We start from the raw sequence: 12,364 nt of genomic DNA, 5'->3' as shown, positions 1-12,364 counted from the left end.
CAGACCTGGTCGCAAGCGCCGAGCGCTCGCAACCGGGTCGATGGTGGCCCAGAGCACATGCACACGACGGAGCCCGCTCCATCGCACGCATGCGCGAGACCCGGATTGCGACGAGTCTCGCACCAAAGGGGGCGTACTGTCGATGTTGAGCGACAGCACGCCCCCTTTGGTGGGCGGGCCGGGGGGGGTGGCTGCCCAAACGGAGGCGTTCCCATGTGAACACCTACCGTTTGGGGCCGGCCCCACTGACATCACAAGTGATGTCAGTGGAGAGATTCCGGCTCTGTTAGAGCCGAAATCTCTCTGGAGCATGCGGCAATGAGACCCTACCACAAGGGTCTCGTCGCAAGCCCGATGGTCGCGATGGTCTTGATCATCGCGACCATCTTCCTGGCCGCTTGCTATAGCTGTGGGTGGTCATCCACAGCTATGCGAGTGGCCAGGAGGCCATTCTAAAAAAAGAAAAGATTGGCCCTGATTCAAAGCAAGCGCTCTGTCAGAGCGACCGGCTCTGAATCAGGGTCTCTGTCTCCTAACACTGCTTAGTAAATAGACCCCTAATACCCCTTTTCTACCGGACAAAATACTTGGGTTATTGTCGTGTCAACCCTGGTATCGACTCAGTGAAAAGGCTCCTAGTAAGAAATCTCGGGTTTCTTCACGGGTCTCCAGCAGGTTTTTACACAGGTAAAATCTTGGTCAGGCTCAGTGGAAACAAGTAACCCGGGTCTTCTGCAACCCGAGACCTGTTTACAGCATGGTGATTGAGTGGTATTTAGAAGCTGTCTGTGACAGCTGTCACCGTGGAGGGAGAGATTACAGCCTCCCCGTATGGTCCAGACCATTCCGGTTTTTGCTCCGTCCCTGCTGTACAGCACTGACTTTCATGGGAGGTGCCTCCTGTTCATTGAGAGAGTGTAGCTGAGTAGGAACATTGCACTGAAGAGGGAGCACTTCACTATGAAGGAGTGGTGGCCGGAGTCTGCCTGCAGGTTAAGCATAGAGATGTACATCAGAATTTGATGGTTACTAATCATCGATGATTTTGCTCCAATGGTGGTGTTTTTACCATTTGATGGTGGTGGTCTGATGTTTGCCACTATCAAATAGAATTCAATCCGTGGTGTTCCGATGTTTTTTTTTTTTTTTTTATTCCTTATAGCTATGCCACCCCTGGTTGCTTCCTGGATTCTGCATCAGGGCATCTTCATGGGTTCGTTAGAAGCTGTCTCTCACTGTCTGCCTCAGACGTGACCCTGCTAAGTCCCTGACTTCCTGCCCACTCTAGGCTACTGCTAAGCAACAGGGCACATTGCGATCTCTGCTTGGCTCTCACTGGACCTGACGCAGAGCCGCTCGCTAGATGCGCTCGCTCGCATCCAGCGTATGCAAATTTTTCAAAGTGACGCCATGGGAAGCGATCGCTCGCCAAGGCATAAGCACACCCACTTTGCCTGTGCGAGCGATCGCTCTGTGTATGCTGACACCCATTAGCGTATGTAGAGACGCCCACTAGCGCACGTCATCTCCAGGAAGTGTATTAAAATATTGGTACATCGAGCACCATCGGATGCAATTGCAGCGCTTGTGGTTGCCTTACCCTGCCGCAAGCACTGCGAGGAATTCAGTGTAAAAAGCAGGCATGTGACGTGTTCTATGACGCTGTCTGTTAATTATGCACACCTTAAAAACGGCATTGAAACACCCAGGCAAACCTGCGTTCGCACCTCCACTCCCCTGTTGTTAGTGCCCTGCCCCTGTTACCACCCACAAATGGCCTCTCCTGTCACTCATTTCACTGGGCTGTCTTTGCTGGGCGAGAGAGCGGCCTGCGATTGCACAGAGTAGTTCACGCATGCGCAGAACGAAGCGTGCGCATGCGCGTTCGCAAACCATCGAGCCGCTTGCAAGCGGCTCTGAATCAGATCCACTGTCTCTTGCTGTTTCAGCACCCTGGCCAACTCCATGCAGCAGCTTGGTGCAAGATTTTTTTTTCTGTGATTTTGCTTCACTAAAATCGGCACTGGGGGTCATTCAGACCCGCTTGCGAGCGCAGGACGCTCGCAAGCGGGTCGATGTTCCTCCACTGCGCATGCACACGACGGAGGGAGCTCCGTTGTGCGCATGCGCGAGACCCGGCGAGCGACGGGCTCTCCATCGCTCCGGGTCTCACACCAAAGGGGGCGTGCTGTCGATGTTGATTGACAGCACGCCCCCTTTGGTGGGCGTGCCGGGGGCGTGCCTGCCAGACGGAGGCGTTCCCATGGGAATGCCTACCGTCTGAAGCCGGCCCCACTGACATCACTAGTGATGTCAGTGGGAGTGATTTTGGCTCTGAGCCAAAATCACTCCAGGGCTTGCGGCAGCGAGACCCTACCGCAGGGTCTCCATCGCAAGCCTGATGGTCGTGATGGTCAAGACCATCACGACCATCATCATGGACGCCCGCATATGCTGTGGGTGGTCACCCACAGCTATGCAAGCGGCCAGGAGGCCGCTCCATTTTCATGGAGGAGGGCACTGATTCAGAGCGAGCGCTCTGGTCAGAGCGTTCGGCTCTGAATCAGGCCCACTGTCCAGTTCCGTTTTGTCGCAGGCTAATACACCTAAACCTTCCTAGTCCAATGCTATAGAGAACAGTTAAAATTCCATCAAAATCCGTCCATTGGTTCAATAGATTAGCTGGAATGAACATACAGAACCCTAAACTGGGGTCATATGACCGAAGAAACAATAATAAAATAACATAAAAGCTTTTTATTGTTCTTACTAACCACTTTTTGGGTGGAATGTTTTTTGTAAATGTACACTATTAGGCGCTTTTTGTCCTCTATATGTGACTTACCATCACATTTATTTGGTAAAGAGCTGCCATATTTCACATATACCTTTGCGTTTTAGAAGCCCTGGCTGTAAGGTGTTTCTGATGATTTGTGCGCCTAACTTTTTATCTATAAAAAATCACAGGGGGCCACAAGTGTCATTTTGGTCTGGATTCTGAGACGGAAGCAAAGCGTTGCTAAGTGTGGCCGAATGCGGCAGCCATATTTACTACATGGTGATCGACATCTCGCCCCGTTTTGTAGGTGGGGCGGGGGGCTGACTACACAAACGGAGGCGTTCCCGACGGAACGCCTGCCATTTGGGGGCGGCCCCACTGACATCACTCGTGATGTCAATGGTGAGCTTCCGGCTCTCATAGAGCCGAAAGCTCACTGGGGCTTGCGGTAGATGAGACTCTACCACAAGGGTCTCGTCGCGAGCCCTGATGGTCACGATGGTCTTGACCACCGCAACCATCAACCTGGCCACTCGCTAAAGCTGTGGGTGGTCACCCACAACCTAACGAGCGGCCAGGAGGCCGGCTCTAACCATAGAAGCAAATACCCTCATTCAGAGCGAGTGCTCGCATTTTGCAAATGGCTCTGCATGAGGTCCTGTGTTTGAAAAAAGACAGTTAGGAGCTGATTGGCTGGTACTTTATCTCCCTCCAAGGTTTGATACATCTCCCCCGATCTGTCACCTGCAGCTAAGAGCCGATATCCACTAATCTATCTAAATTAATAGAAATGTGTCAGTTTGTGATGTGACAAGATGTCAGAACGTCATTTTTAGCAACATTTTCCTTCAGACTCGTAAATGACAATCTCCAATTTTCACCTTAATATTTTAGCAGCAGCGCCGTGTAACCTGATTATACAGCTGTATTTTTATATTGTTACATTCATCATCGCATTTCAAGACTTACATGCGTGAATTACACCTTCAGAGAAGCTGCCAAGAGAAAACTGCAGGTGACATTTGCACATTTGGGGGTTAGTGGAAGGTCCTGAATACGAAATGCAGGTTCTATTTTTAGTTCATTTAATTCTGTCTCTAGAGTACTATCAACCGCACGCTGCAAGCTTCTCGGGGCTGCCTGTTGTGTTCCTGAGCCGTTAGGAAATAATGTATGATAATTATGTGGTCGGCTTTACACATTACAGAAACTCTCTAGCGAAGTGGAGAAATAAAATAAAAAATCAATAGCCTATTATAAAACGGATCTAAAACTAATGCAGGAGTCTGTTTTGTTTTTAAGAAAATTTTGACTAATACAGTACGTCCAGTGATACATGCATATTTTTGCATCATTTTATTTTTTGTGGCTCCATGGGTACAAGATAGCTGCCGCTATTTACCAGTTCATGTTTTAGGCTATAGTTGTAACATAAGTTAGAGCCGACGTCTTACTTATTGGTTATTGGAAGAACACTTGACAGTAAGCTACAGTCAAAGCCGGATTAAGTGGCACATGGGCCTGGGACTGAAAATTATCTATTGAGAGAAATGGAAGAGGTGTGACCAGTGCTGTGTGGGTGTGGACAAGTACCTTGTGGGCGTGCACTCTCTGAAGATGGAGAGCAGTACTGCACAGACTCCATGTTAGAACCTCCAGAGAGGCTTCGTTCCCTTACCAAGATGGCCACCGAACCTAGGGCCCTATTCAGACCCACTTGCAAGCGCATAGTGCTTGCAAGCGGGTCAATGGTCCCCAACTGTGCATGCGCCGCCTCCGACGTGCGCATGCGTGAGCCCCAGCGAGCGACTGAAGTTCAGTCACCCCGGGGCTCGCTACAAGACGGGGAGGCTGTCGATAGTGAATGACAGCTCGCCCCGTTTTGTAGGCGGGGTGGGGGGGTGGTTAGTCAAACGCAGGCATTCCCTTAGGAATGCCTGGTGTTTGTGGGCGGCCCTACTGACATCACCAGTGATGTCAGTAGTGGACTTCCTGCTCTATTAGAGCAGGAAGTTCACTCAGGCTTGCGGGAGCCAAGACCCTACCACAGGGTCTCATCGCAAGCCCGATGTTCGTGATAATCGCGACCATCTCCAGGCTACTCGCACAAGCTGTGGGTGGTCACCCACAGCTTTGCAAGCAGACTGGAGGAAGAAATAAAAAACACGCCCATCAGACCTGCGAGCTGCCTCCGGCTAGTACTGTGAATGCACAGCACCACTTTAAACACTGTGTTAGACCATCTACCAATAATAAACCATTCCACTGGTTAAGCATTTAGGCTGCTTGTTGTCTAAGGGCATCTGCTGGTGTGTGTACTGACTTTGCCACACCAACCTATACACATATTCCAACAGGTTATGGGCTCAAGCACACAAGAACCAAAGCACACAGACACCATCTTATGGACATGCAAAGCACAGGCTGCTATCAGAACAAAAATGAAGACAGTACAGAGTGTTTCCAGAACTGCAGCCCCACTTGAGTTAGTACATACAGATGTGTTTGGTCCAATGGAAGTGAAGACAATATTTTTTTACAGACACTTTGCGACATTCATAAATGACTTCCCAAGAATGACACACATATACTTCATCAACTGGAGATATGTCTGAAGCAGAGGCTACCAGTGTGGGCAGTCTGCCATAGAAAAGGTCTTCTGCAATATCAAATATCAGGAAGCCACCTAAAAGATATGACAAGAAAGTCCAAGATAGGCAAAAATTACAGCAAAAATTTAATCAATGGTAACATTAACGGCAGATCAATACCAATTGATCTCAATATCAATAGAGTGGGAATTACAATAAAGCACCAGAGGTGAGGATATTAGCAGTGGGGAGACTTCAGAAGAGGAGTGGTGACTGTGCCAAAATGAAGACAATAAAATCTAAGCAGGAGAGACACAGGGAGTAATTAGTAAATGGGAGTATAAATGCGACATTGATAGTTTATGTCTCGAGCTGACGTGTAATAATATATTATCCATACAAAGCACAAAAATTGATATTGGGACAATATGGGCATTTAGGGTTTGGTATTAATTAATTAATGTTTCCTAATTGCCCAATAATAACAATCTCCAGTGCACTCATAAAATATTCTACAGTAAAACCACACCCACATAAAAAAACATAGCACAACAGAATTAGCATAAAGCCCGCCCACATTTGTACACAACGCTTCGCATTATCCTTTCACCTGGTTCCTATAGTTTTTGAGGGGATGCAGTCATAATGTCCACATTTAAATTGCCAATATTCCTAATGTGGACATCGCAATGTCGACAGTCATGATGTCCACATTTTTTAAATGTTGACCTTGAACATGTCGGCACCTGCAAAATGTCGACATGTTCACAATAACGACATGTAAAATCAGGGCCGTAACTAGGGTGGTGCGACCAGTGCCATGGCACAGGGCACTGCAGGGCAGGGGGCGCTGTTGGGGCCTGTCAAATTTCCCGTTTATTATCATTCTCACTTGTAGCTTCCTCTTCTTTTATCCCCAGCATCTCCTGGCCTCCCCTATCTCCTCCCTAGCCCTTCCCCATAAGGTTTTCAGGTGCACTATCGTTTGTCCCTATTTAAAAAATGGGGGGGGCACCAATGCTCTCTCTGGCAAAGGGCACCAAAAAGTCTAGTTATGGCTCTGTGTAAAATGTTGACATTTAAGCTGGGACTAGAGGGTTAGGCTGTGGCAGTGGAGGGTTAGGGTTAGTCTACAGGAAGGAAGGTTAGGTACTAGAGAGAAGGCTGGGTTAGACACTAGGGGGAGGGTTACGGTTAGGTTGCTACAGTGGGGGGTTAGGGTTAGTCTACAGGAAGGAAGGTTAGGTACTAGAAGGAGGGTTAGACACTAGGGGGAGGGTTAGGGTTAGGCTGCAACAGTGGAGGGCTAGGCTGTGGCATTGGAGGGTTAGGGTTAGGCTGTGACAGTGGAGGGTTAGGGTTAGGCTTGGGCAGCAGAGGGTCAGGGTTATTCTACAGGAGGGAAGGTCAGGGTTATGTACTAAGGGAAGGGTAAGGGTTAGGTAACAGGAGGGAAGGTCAGGGTTAGGTACTAAGGGAAGGGTAAGGGCTAGGTAACAGGAGGGAAGGTTAGGTACTAAGGGAAGGGTAAGGGTTAGGTAACAGGAGGGAAGGTTAGGGTTAGGTACTAAGGGAAGGGTAAGGGCTAGGTAACAGGAGGGAAGGTTAGAGTTAGGTACTAAGGGAAGGGTAAGAGTTAGGTAACAGGAGGGAAGGTTAGGGTTAGGTACTAAGGGAAGGGTTAGGGTTAGGTACTAAGGGAAGGGTAAGGGTTAGGTAACAGGATGGAAGGTTAGGGTTAGGTACTAAGGGAAGGGTAAGGGCTAGGTAACAGGAGGGAAGGTTAGGGTTAGGTACTAAGGGAAGGGTAAGGGCTAGGTAACAGGAGGGAAGGTTAGGGTTAGGTACTAAGGGAAGGGTAAGGGCTAGGTAACAGGAGGGAAGGTTAGGGTTAGGTACTAAGGGAAGGGTAAGGGTTAGGTAACAGGAGGGAAGGTCAGGATTAGGTACTAAGGGAAGGGTAAGGGTTAGGTAACAGGAGGGAAGGTCAGGGTTATGTACTAAGAGAAGGGTAAGGGCTAGGTAACAGGAGGGAAGGTTAGGGTTAGGTACTAAGGGAAAGGTAAGGGCTAGGTAACAGGAGGGAAGGTTAGGGTTAGGTACTAAGAGAAGGGTAAGGGCTAGGTAACAGGAGGGAAGGTCAGGGTTAGGTACTAAGGGAAGGGTAAGGGCTAGGTAACAGGAGGGAAGGTCAGGGTTAGGTACTAAGGGAAGGGTAAGGGTTAGGTAACAGGAGGGAAGGTCAGGGTTATGTACTAAGAGAAGGGTAAGGGTTAGGTAACAGGAGGGAAGGTCAGGGTTATGTACTAAGAGAAGGGTAAGGGTTAGGTAACAGGAGGGAAGGTCAGGGTTATGTACTAAGAGAAGGGTAAGGGTTAGGTAACAGGAGGGAAGGTCAGGGTTATGTACTAAGAGAAGGGTAAGGGCTAGGTAACAGGAGGGAAGGTCAGGTTTATGTACTAAGGGAAGGGTAAGGGTTAGGTAACAGGAGGGAAGGTCAGGGTTATGTACTAAAAGAAGGGTAAGGGCTAGGTACAGGAGGGAAGGTTAGAGTTAGGTACTAAGGGAAGGGTAAGGGTTAGGTAACAGGAGAGAAGGTTAGGGTTAGGTACTAAGGGAAGGGTAAGGGTTAGGTAACAGGAGGGAAGGTCAGGTTTATGTACTAAGGGAAGGGTAAGGGTTAGGTAACAGGAGGGAAGGTCAGGGTTATGTACTAAGAGAAGGGTAAGGGCTAGGTAACAGGAGGGAAGGTTAGGGTTAGGTACTAAGGGAAGGGTAAGGGTTAGGTAACAGGAGGGAAGGTCAGGGTTAGGTACTAAGGGAAGGGTAAGGGCTAGGTAACAGGAGGGAAGGTAAAGGTTAAGGGTTAGTGATACTCACTGCCTGAAGCAACAGCCAGCAGTCACGCCGGACCCAGAAAACACAGCTGGAGTGGCCGGACCCACCAAACCTGGTGATTCACCACTAGACCATCAGGAACATTTTGTCAACATTCTAATCATGTCAACATTTCGTCAGCATTGACACGATGAATGTCGACGTGGTCAATGTCAATATTTTTTATTTGGACTATTTATTACATTTCTTATATAGCTCAGCATATTCCGTTGCACTTTACAATTGGGAACACCAAATGACATTACAACCATGTTGACATTATGAACGAGAGAGCCAAATAAAATGATGAATGTCGACATGATGAACATCAACAAAATATACCACACCTGTTTTTGAGATGTCTCTAAATATACACTGCAAAACCTCTCATAGAAACTGGCGGTCCTCGTGTACAAACACTTTGGGCACCACTGATGTAAATGCCATAGAATAGCGATGAGGCCTCTGTCACATTGCTGGAAGATTAGGAGTTAAACACACTTCTAGATGAATCAAGTTTATACATCCAAATAGTTTTTTTTTGTTACATTGAAGCAGTTTAATAGATCTGTCAATCCTGAGCAGACTTCGCTTCCTTGATCTTCTAAGTGTCCTGTGGGGGAGAATCTTTGTTGTGTCTGTCGGCGTGATCCACCTCTGGTACCGTAACGCTGTCATCTAATGAGATACAAGATTATCTTGTGCGCTACAGATTTAAGAACATATTTCAGCCTCTAGCAAAACATTTAATCTTCCGGATTGAGTGTTCCCCCTGTAATCCCTGGCAACTTTATTTTTATTTATTTTTTTTGGTGTCAGAAGTAGTTAAAAATAAAAATGACAGCACATCGATGCCCGGGACATCAAGTCATACTGCAATCACCACCCTCATTCCTGAAAGGCTGGGTCATTGTTATAAACGACACTTGTGTAAACTATGAAACACATATTAATATAATCCTTTCCTAAATTTAGCATAAAAACAGGCTCTAAGTCCTCCGTGTCACATGAATTTCTGCCCAGAGGAACAAAGGAATTAGTGTCTGAAATTCCAGGTGCATGAGGCTTGTTCAGTGATAAGAAAGTTTCCACTCTGTACTAGGAGACACACAACACTGCTGAGGCATCGCTGATTAGATAAAAGGCAATGATCGCAGGCATGGCTTAACCTGGGTACACACTGACAGATATATTGGCCGATCAATTGATCGGCCAACATATCTGGTGCCCGTCGGGCAGTGTGTACCAGCGATATGTCTGTGAACGACGTCATTCACAGACATACCGCGTTGGCTGTGCTGCACGGCTGATGGACAGATATACAGTCAGGTCCATAAATATTGGGACATTGACAGAATTTTCATATTTTGGCCTCTATTCACCACCACAATGGCTTTGAAATGAAACAAACAAGATGTGATTTAACTGCAGACTTTCAGATTTAATTTGAGGGTAATTGCATCCAAATCAGGTGAACGGTGTAGGAATTACAACGGTTTCTATATGTGCCTCCCACTTTTTAAGGGGCCAAAAGTAATGGGACAAACTAAACAATCCTAAATCTAACTTTCACTTTTTAATACTTTGTTGCAAATCCTTTGCAGGCAATTACAGCCTGAATTCTGGAACGCATAGACATCACCAGACGCTGGGTTTCATCCCTGGTGATGCTCTGCCAGGCCTCTACTGCAAATGTCTTCAGTTCCTGCTTGTTGTTGGGGCATTTTCCCTTCAGTTTTGTCTTCAGCAAGTGAAATGCATGCTCAATCGGATTCAGGTCAGGGGATTGACTTGGCCATTGCATAACATTCCACTTTTTAGCCTTAAAAACTCTTTGGTTGCTTTTGTAGTATGCTTCGGGTCATTGTCCATCTGCACTGTGAAGCGCTGTCCAATGAGTTCTGAAGTATTTGACTGAATATGAGCATATAATATTGCCCGAAACACTTCAGAATTCATTCTGCTGCCTTTGTCAGCAGTCACATCATCAATAAATACAAGGGAACCAGTTCCATTGGCAGCCATACATGCCCACGCCATGACACTACCTCCACCATGCTTCACTGATGAGGTGGTATGTTTTGGATCATGAGCAGTTCCTTTCCTTCTCTTCTCTTCCCATCACTCTGGTACAAGTTGATCTTTGTCTCATCTGTCAATAGGATGTAGTTCCAGAACAGTAATGGCTTTTTTAGATGTTGTTTGGCAAACTCTAATCTGGTCTTCCTATTTTTTGTGGCTCACCAATGGTTTGCATCTTGTGGTGAACCCTCTATATTCACTCTTGTGAAGTCTTCTCTTGATTGTTGACTTTGACACATATACATCTACCTCCTGGAGAGTGTTCTTGATTTGGCCAACTGTTGTGAAGGGGTTTTTCTTCACCAGGGAAATAATTCTTTTGTCATCCACCACAGTTGTTTTCTGTGGTCCTCCGGGTCTTTTGGTGTTGCTGAGCTCTCCGGTGCGTTCTTTCTTTTTAAGAATGTTCCAAACAGTTGATTTGGCCACACCTAATGTTTTTGCTATCTCTCTGATGGGTTTGTTTTGATTTTTCAGCCTAATGATGGCTTGCTTCACTGATAGTGACAGCTCTTTGGATCTCATATTGAGAGTTGACAGCAACTGATTCCAAATGCAAATGTCACACCTAGAATCAACTCCAGACCTTTTACCTGCTTAATTGATAATGAAATAACGAGGGAATAGCCCACACCTGTCCATGAAATAGCTTTTGAGTTGATAGTCCCATTACTTTTGGCCCCTTAAAAAGTGGGAGGCACATATTGAAACTGTTGTAATTCCTACACCGTTCACCCGATTTGGATGTAATTACCCTCAAATTAAATCAGAAAGTCTGCAGTTAAAGCACATCTTGTTTGTTTCATTTCAAAACCATTGTGGTGGTGAATAGAGGCCAAAATCTGAAAATTCTGTCAATGTCCCAATATTTATGGACCTGACTGTATATGCAGGCATATCTGCCCATCGGCAAGTGTGTACAGCCGATCGCCCGTACAAATGCAGCGGCAGCCGCGGGGAGGGAGGCGGACACGCCCCCGCCCAGCCCCCAGTCAGCGGGACCTGCAGCTGCCTGAAAGAAGATGGTCCTTTAGTGTATATGAACAACCACAATCTACAGTTATATCTGCAGATCACACGATCTGTAGCTATATCTACTAGGTGTGTGCCCACCTTTAGTGCAGTGGTTCTCAAACCAGGTCCTCATGGAACCCTAGCGCAGTGCATGTTTTCCAGACCATCTAGCTCAGAGGCTCTCAAACTTGGTCCTCAGGACTCCACACAGGTCACGTTTTCCAGATCACCCAGCAGGAGCACGGGTGTATTCATTACTCACTAACACATATTAAAAGTTCTACCGGTGGAGCTAATTATTTCACTTGTGATTCTGTGAGGAGACCTGGAAAACATGCACTGTTTGGGGTCCTGAGGACCGAGTTTGAGAACCTGTGACCTAGCTGGAGCACAGGTGTGTTAATTTACAGGGGGTACTAACTATTCCTGAGAATAAGTTGTAAACATGCACTGTTAGAGTTCTATGTTCAGAAACACTGGCTTAAAGCAGAGATTCCCAAACGTGGTCCTCAAGGCAGCGCAACTACCTCAGTCAATTTGATTTAACCACCTGTGCCCAACCATGGATATCTCTAAAACCTGAACTGTTGGGAAGCCTTGAGGACCACGTTTGGGAACCTCTGGGCTTAAAGTATTCTCAGACAGCCAGTGGCTCCCCCAGCTGGTGTTGAGTAGTAGAGATGAGTAGTTTGGCTTTGGCTAGGATCTTCCCGCCAAGCTTGGATCTCGGAACGAGGCAAAACGTCATCTTTCATGGACATCTGTGCCATGTAGATGTCCATGAAAGATGAAATTTTTACCTTGTTCGGAGATCCGAACTTGACGGGAAGATCCGAGCCAAAGCTGAACCGCTCATCTCTAACTACAAGTCCAAGCGTGGACCATGGGCCCCTCTGCACAGCGAGAAGCAGCCCTAAAATTCTGCTCTCTCTCCACCCCTTTTGTCTTGTTTCAATGAAATCTAATTTTTTTTGTTTAGAGGAGGGGCAGAGGGAGGTGTGACTGAGAGAACCAATCACAA

The sequence above is a fragment of the Taudactylus pleione genome, unplaced genomic scaffold (assembly GCF_031769625.1).
Source record: "Taudactylus pleione unplaced genomic scaffold, aTauple2 ptg000079l, whole genome shotgun sequence".
Taxonomy (NCBI): Eukaryota; Metazoa; Chordata; class Amphibia; order Anura; family Myobatrachidae; genus Taudactylus; species Taudactylus pleione.
Note: the sequence above shows the minus strand (reverse complement) of the source record.